The sequence below is a fragment of the Cajanus cajan genome, chromosome 1, assembly GCF_000230855.2.
Source record: "Cajanus cajan strain Asha chromosome 1, NIPB_CcT2T_4, whole genome shotgun sequence".
Taxonomy (NCBI): domain Eukaryota; kingdom Viridiplantae; phylum Streptophyta; class Magnoliopsida; order Fabales; family Fabaceae; genus Cajanus; species Cajanus cajan.
This window is the reverse complement of record NC_138517.1, coordinates 29245887-29251134: the sequence shown is the minus strand read 5'-3', so window position 1 is coordinate 29251134 and position 5248 is coordinate 29245887.

The window sequence follows — 5248 nt, the reverse complement described above, 5'->3', positions numbered from 1 at the left end:
ATTGGAATGAGCTCCGTAGTGCCTTGAGAAGGAAGCATATTCCTCCATACTATGACCGAGAGCTTATGAATAAGCTACAAAGGTTGAAACAAGCGTCATCTAGTGTGGAAGAATATAGACAATCTATGGAGTTGCTAATGATGAGGGATGGGATAAGGGAAGAAGAGAGGACCACCATCTCAAGGTTTCAAAGTGGTCTTAACATTGAAGTAAGAGACAAAGTTGAACTCCTTCCATATAGATATTTGAATGAGTTTGTTCAACTTTGTTCTAGAGTGGAACATCAACTTAAGAGAAAATCTTTTAGAAAAGACTCCATTCTCTCTTATTCCAAGAATTTTAAGAAAGAGGGCCACTCTTCCCAACCTTATCCCAAAGAAGAAAAAGAAAAAGAAAAAGAAAAAGAAAAATCATCTTTCAAAGCACCTTCCAAAGAATCTAAGTCAAGTGAAATTAAGTGCTTCAAGTGTCTTGGAAGAGGATATATTGCTTCTCAATGTCCTACAAATAAAACTATGGTTTTAAAAGCCCAAGACCACTATAGTAGCCTTGATGAAGCTACTTCATCTTCCTCTAGTAGTGAAGATGAAGCCATAAATTCCGAGGAAGAAATCTTACATTGTGAAGGAGACTTATTATTGGTTAGAAGGCTCCTTAGCAATCAATCTAGTGAAATTGACTAATCTCAAAGAGAGGACTTGTTTCAAACTAAATGCAAGGTTCTATAAAGCATTTGTTCTCTCATTGTAGATAGTGGGTCTACTTCTAATTGTTGTAGTACTAGATTGGTTGATAAGCTAGCCTTGACTACAAAACCTCATCCTAAACCTTACAAAATGCAATGGATCAATGAGGAAAGAGGTATTGTAGTTAACCAACAAGCAAGCATACCAATCTCCATTGGCAAATATCAAGAAGAAGTTTTGTGTGACATAGTACCATTGGAGGTTAGTCATGTCTTGCTTGGGAGGCCGTGGCAATTTGACAAGAAAACAATCCATGATGGCCTCACGAATAAAATAAGTTTCCAACACTTGGGTAAGAAATTTGTGTGGTGTCCTCTATCACCTTTTCAAGTGAATGAGGACCAAATCAAATTGAAAGCCAAGAAAGATGAAGAGGAAAAAAGAAAAAACAAAAACAAAAAAGAAAAGAAAAGAAAAGAGTTTTTCCTTTGGAAATAAGGAAGGGCTAGGTTCAAGAGAACCTTAACCCTTGTGTCATCCTCATTCTTTTGGTGCCAAAGAAAGATGGCAATGGAGGATGTGCACCAATTTTAGAAAGCTATCAATAAATATAGGCACCCAATCCTTAAGCTAGATGATTTGATGAATGGCTTACATGGGGCAATTAAATTTTTCTAAATTTGCTTATATGCATGCTTGGTGATGCCTTTTTGGGCCTCCCCACTACCCCTAGCACTCTCATCCATCTAATCATGTACTTAAGGATTGAGTAGAAAAGTTTTAGTAGTTTATTTCCCTAATTATGGTCTCACATCTTTTGAAGGGACCAAAGGCATGGACGAGCTTAAAGATTTGAGGTCAAATCCTTCTTGTCGCCACCGGCCCGAAACGGGCTTTCGGCATTCGCGAAGGATGGTTGGACTCTTTTATTTGTTTAAAAATATGGATTGCTAGAATGACTTATTCTCAAACTGAGACCTCGTCAAACGAGCAATTTTATTAAAAGGCTCACCAATCCATGTTAATCCCAAGCGGGACCCTCCATGGATTAGCGGTTTTCATAAAAAGGAAGGGTTCATGGAGTCGCCACCAATGTTTTACTCAAAACATTGGAAAAAGAAATTTAAGGCAATCGATTCAAAAATCTACTTCGGCCATTACAACCAGAGTCGGGTAAGGGAGTCGGTTACGCGTGGGGAAGGTGTTAGCACCCCACAGCGCCCCTTTCGGGTTCCCTATGACAGATTATTTCTAAAAATAATAGTGCGAAATTACTAAATTACCCCTATTTATTCTAATCAATTATAAATTAACTATCTACATGATGACAGTTTAAATATGCACACAGAAAGCAGTAAAAGGAAGGTCTTAAGAAGAAACCTTTGAAGCGTGCTTTTATATTCAAGTAAAACTGGGAAGCTTTTTGGCGTTCCCTCGCTCTACAAGCCCGCTCGCTCCCTCCTAGAAAATTTTAACTATGGAAATCCGGAGGATTTCCCTTCGACTCAGTTCGAGACTCAAGCAAAAAGCTCAGAACTCGAGAACTTTGTCGGATCAACTCTCCGAGTGATTTCTAGGCAGAGCACTGCTCAAAAAAACCCAGAATACTCAAGAAGAGGGTTAAAACTCAGTGTAAAAGTGTGAAATGACGTCCCATTGACGTCATATTTATAGGGAAGAGGCTCAATACGGTTTATGAGGGTCAATACGGTCCGTATTGAAGTTTTGAACTACAATACGGCCGTATTGAATTCAATACGGCCGTATTGAAGTTCAAAAACCTCAATACGGCCGTATTGAAGTTCAGTGCAGCCGTATTGAGTTCAAAAACCTCAATACGGCCGTATTGAAGTTCAGTGCAGCCGTATTGAAGTTCAGAAACTTCAATACGGCCGTATTGAGTTCAGTGCGGCCGTATTGAAGTTCAAAATGTTCAATACGGCCGTACTGAACCTCTGGGAGGCCGTATTGGGCTTCATTCCTCCCACTTTTCTTATTTTAGCTATCCTAAGACCTCTAGACCTATAGAGAACCCTCCTTGGGCCTTCTGGAAGTCCTTCTGGCTGATCTTCCTTCAGTCTTCGAGAGTCTTCAAGCTTTATTTCCGACCCGGACAATTTTAGGGGTCTACACTTCTCAAGAAGGAGGGTGATGGCATCCTTACTTGCATGAACTTGAGATGATGAGCAAGGAGGAGGACGCCTTCTCCAAGGATCAAGTTCTTCAAAGGTGGACCAAGGTTTTAGGGTGGATGATGATGGAATGGACGAAAATGAAGGTTGGGTAGAAGGTGTTTGAGGAAATGCTTGAGAATGGTACTCTAGGGTTGGCTCACTTCATGATGATGAAGGCCACTTCTAGGGTTGTTTCTCTCAAGGTGGAGATGGTAGGCTTTGGCCAAAAATAGCCAAGGGTGACTAAGGAAAGATATAAAGGCACTAAAGGCTCTCTTTATATTCAATATCCAAAGTATTTACAAGGTGTGGGGTGTTGGGTATTTATAGGAGGGGAGGCATCTAGGGTTGCATTTGGAGTAGGCAAATGCATTCCAAATGAAATGCAAATGAACCCTAGATGCAACTTGGTGGCTGTCGCCACCGGCCCGAAACGGGCTTTCGGCATTCGCGAAGGATGGTTGGACTCTTTTATTTGTTTAAAAATATGGATTGCTAGAATGACTTATTCTCAAACTGAGACCTTGTCAAACGAGCAATTTTATTAAAAGGCTCACCAATCCATGTTAATCCCAAGCGGGACCCTCCATGGATTAGCAGTTTTCATAAAAAGGAAGGGTTCATGGAGTCGCCACCAATGTTTTACTCAAAACATTGGAAAAAGAAGTTTAAGGCAATCGATTCAAAAATCGACTTCGGCCATGACAACCAGAGTCGGGTAAGGGAGTCGGTTACGCGTGGGGAAGGTGTTAGCACCCCACAGCGCCCCTTTCGGGTTCCCTATGACAGATTATCTCTAAAAATAATAGTGCGAAATTACTAAATTACCCCTATTTATTCTAAACAATTATAACTTAACTATCTACATGATGACAGTTAAATATACACACAGAAAGCAGTAAAAGGAAGGACTTAAGAAGAAACCTTTGAAGCGGGCTTTTATATTCAAGTAAAACTGGGAAGCTTTTTGGCGTTCCCTCGCTCTACAAGCCCGCTCGCTCCCTCCTAGAAAATTTTAACTATGGAAATGTAGACCCCTAAAATTGTCCGGGTCGGAAATAAGACTCGAAGACTCTCAAAGACTGAAGGAAAGTCAGCCAAAAGGACTCCTAGAAGACCCTGGAAGACTTTAGGATGATTGTCTGTAGGTTAAGAGGTCTTAGAGTAGCTTAAAATAAGAATGTGGGAGGATTGAAGATCAATACGGCCTCCTAGAGGTTCAGTACGGCCGTACTGAACATTTTGAACTACAATACGGCCGTACTGAACTCAATACGGCCGTATTGAAGTTTTTGAACTTCAGTACGGCCGTACCAAATTCAATACGGCCGTACCGTAGTTCAAAATTTTGGTACGGGCCGTATTGATGTCATAGGCCGTATTGCGCCTCACTCCTATATATAGGACGTCATTTGGACGTTCCTCCACACTTTTTCACTCAGTTTGGACTCTCTCCTTGAGTATTCTGGGGTTTTTGAGCAGTGTTCTGCCCTAGAAATCTCTCTGGGAGTCGATCCGACGAAGTTCTGGAATTCCGAGCACTTAGCTTGGAGATTCGAACCTAGTCGAAGGGAAATCCTCCGGATTTCCGTAGTCAAAACTTTATAGGAGGGAGCGAGCGGGCTTGTAGAGCGAGGGAACGCCAAAAAGCTTCCCAGTTTTACGAAATATATAAAAGCACGCTTCAAAGGTTTTCTTCTTAAAATCCTTCCTTTTACTGCTTTCTGTTTGTATATTAAACTGTCATCATGTAGATAGTTAATAATTGCTTAGAATAAATAGGGGTAATTTAGTAATTTTACGCTGTTATTTTAGAAATAATCTGTCATAGGGAACCCGAAAGGGGCGCTGTGGGGTGCTAACACCTTCCCCACGCGTAACCGACTCCCTTACCCGACTCTGGTTGTAATGGCCAAAGTTGATTTATAAAATCAATTGCCTTATCCCTTTTTCCAATGTTTTGAGTAAAACATTGGTGGCGACTCCACGAACCCTCCTTCTGCGAAAACCACTAATCCATGGAGGGTCCCGCTTGGGATTAATATGGATTGGTGAGCCTTTTAATAAAATTGCTCGTTTGACGAGGTCTCAGTTTGAGAATAAGTCATTCTAGCAATCCACATTTTCAAACAAATAAAACGAGTCCAACCATCCTTCGCGAATGCCGAAAGCCCGTTTCGGGCCGGTGGCGACAGATGGCGACTCTGCTGGGGAAGCCTCGAGAGTCAGTCCCATTTAGTGACAGATTATTTTTAACAAATAATAGTTAAAAATTACTTCGTTACCCCTTGCTTGTATGATAACATGATTTATTATATGGCTTAAAATAACTGTTGTATGTTTAAATTCCGCAATTGTTTGAAATAAAAACTGCACACAAACCTTTGC